Source organism: Pyxicephalus adspersus, chromosome 1, assembly GCF_032062135.1.
Source record: "Pyxicephalus adspersus chromosome 1, UCB_Pads_2.0, whole genome shotgun sequence".
Taxonomy (NCBI): domain Eukaryota; kingdom Metazoa; phylum Chordata; class Amphibia; order Anura; family Pyxicephalidae; genus Pyxicephalus; species Pyxicephalus adspersus.
Window position 1 is genome coordinate 29,228,589 of NC_092858.1, and position 2,912 is coordinate 29,231,500.

Consider the following 2,912-nt stretch of genomic DNA (forward strand, 5'->3'; position numbering starts at 1 on the left):
ATCTACGAGAAATATGATGCAAAGAGTACATCAAATGCATATATCATATATATATATATATATATCATATATATATATATATATATATATATATATATATATATATATATTGTTTTTACGTGCATGGTCTGATGATGATGTTAAAAAAAAAAAGTAAAAAAATAAATAAATAGTAGTTTATCTGGCTTCCTTTCCCGCTGTATTGTGACCCAACAGCCAAGTGGCTACTGAAAAAAGCTGTGGTGGTGCACCCAGCTAAAACGGGCCGGGGAGAACTCTGCAGTTTAACGGTTCAGGCCTCAGGACACTTTTGTTCTGTTGTCACAAGTTGGTCCAATGTCGTCAGTATCAGGAATCCTGCCCTAAGAAATGTTATCAAGTCAACTGGACTGCAGGAATGTAAACATAGTTGCTACAAAGAGAATGCACAAGATCGACAGAATGGAGAGATTTTAATAAAATATTTTATATGGTATATATGGTACAAAAGAGACTTAGCAATGTAAACATCACTAAACTATGGTTTACATCTACTTTAGTTAATTCCCGATACACCTAAGCGTAGCTAACATAGAGATAAAAATCAAAACCCTCAGGCACAGTTGTTCAGTATGACAAAATTTCATGGCATGGCCTAAATTGTTCCATTCTGCCATTTCACAGTCCATAACCTACAGAGGACTCTGGAAAATGAAGGATACATTATAGCTAGAAAATCTAGTATGGAAACAAGCATGCTGTGCCCACCCCAAACCCCTCCTGCTTTTATCTTACATAAGCTCACCAGCCCACCTCTCTGTTTGCCCGTAGCCTGGTTTACCACCAGCCAAACTTACTCCTCCAAGTCTATAGGGCAGACATAACCAACTCCATCCATTTCAATTCGTAGGTGGGCGTAATTTTTCTGCATTTTCAGACAATCCTATACTCAAAATGGTTTACAGGCACCATTTGCTTCAAAAGTCCTAGAAACTTCATGTAAGGCTAGGTACACACATGCAATAATTGTCGCTAGAAAACGAACAATTCACAACGGATCAAGGATTATTCACAATTATTTTGAATGATCGTATTGTGCACAATTCTGTACATGCTGTAACGATACGATCTTTGACATATAATCCACCAATAATGTACATATGCTAGATACCATCGTAAGAACGAGGCATGAAGTGACATGTAAAGCAGAAAGTGTACCGCAGAACCTTCCACAATCACTGAACGACCGTACACACAATAGACAGCGAACAATCGTCAACCAATCAGATCAGCCAGGACAGTTGTTCATTTCCAGCGACATTCCTCGTTCATCTGCGTTGTTGGCCAGTCGTTGTGCACTTCTTTTGTTAACAATTATCAGACGAGAGGATTGTACCCCAAAGTTAATCTGCAGGGGATTGACGGATGGAGTTTTTTTTAGGGTCCTATTGGTTGTGAATACATGAGATGTAGTACAATAAGATGTAATACATTTTGATAAAATTCTGATTGGAATTTTATTCCTTTCAGTTGGAACAGTAAAATATTTTACATATGAATGCAGGGTTTTAGGGGTTTTGATTGATGGACTAAAAGTCCTACTGGATTGAACTTAAAGTGGTTTTGAAGCCCTGGGGTCCTAGGTTCTAATCTGGGCCAGGACACCATTGGCATGGGATTTGCATGTTATCCCCATGTTTGTGTGGGTTTCCTCTGGACAATCCAGATTCCTTTCAAATCCTAAAAACATACATACATACATACATACATAGGTAACTGGCTTCTACCCCATCCCTTAAAATTAGCCTTCGGCTATGGTGGAGACATTTGATGATTATGAGCTTCTGACATGACTATGGATATTGTAAATCAGTGTAAAGTAATGTGTTGCCATGGGTTATATCATATACATACAAGATTTTTAATTTTAAAAGTGATGGTGGGAAAACCATTCAAACTCATTAGAATGGACCTTACCATTTTAATAAAATGTTTTTCTAAATAGTATCAGTGGCGCTCAATGATTTTACCTGTTGCTCACAGCCGAAACAGCCACCAAAATCAGCACACGGGACTAAATAAATTGTTCCCAAACAGCCCTGGGAAGTGTGAGAACCACATCCTCCCTAGACATAATACAAACAAAGACTATATGTATATAAAAGAGGTAAAAAATACCAAATTGTTATTGTGGACTAAAATAACCATGAGAGACTGGCTTATTAGTATTTAATCTACAAGTAGTGATTTCCTTCCAGGAGAATTCTCTCACACATAAAAGAGAGGCAGTCTCACATCTACATATTTAGATAATTGCAAGGTCAGAACTGAAAGGACCCGGAGTTCAGACTGCTCGGCACAGTGTCAAGACCTGCAGCTGAAAGCATTCTCCTGCTGGCTGGCTCCTGGATAGCTTCAGCCATTTAACATTTGCTTCATAATGATCACTTTCATCTTACTTCCCCAGGCTATCGCAACAACGGCCATTGACACCGAGCCAGGAGGCTAGCAGAACAGGTATTTCTTTTCAGGCAGCGGAGTTCCCCACCCCACAAGAAAAACAAAAAGCCTATTAAAAATTTAAACAAGCTCCCTATCTCTCGTACACATCAACATATAATAAAATAGAGTATGATGTAGATTTAAAGATTAAAAAGTAATAATTTACAGCATAAAGACAAAAGTGAAGAATAAAAGGTTGGCTGAAATCAGTAAAAACATTTCTGATACATGCTCTAATATAGCAAAAGTTTTATACAAGCAGGACGTGTAGGATTTACTATTACACGAATTAGTAGTGTACAGCGCTGCGTAATATGTGTGGGCTATATAAATCCTGTTTAATATTAATAATACAAATAATAATAGTAGTGTGCCTATGGGGGGTATAGCTTATAGAAAGCAGTTTGTAAGGAAGAGACAAGTTCAGTTCA

At 37.7% G+C, this 2,912-nt stretch overlaps 1 protein-coding gene across 1 annotated transcript in view; it reads right to left on the reverse strand.

The window, feature by feature from the left end:
- TNFRSF19 (TNF receptor superfamily member 19) overlaps nt 1–2,912 on the reverse strand; it is a 47,523-nt gene that overhangs the window by 35,099 nt on the left and 9,512 nt on the right. The gene's annotated exons all lie outside the window — the stretch shown is intronic.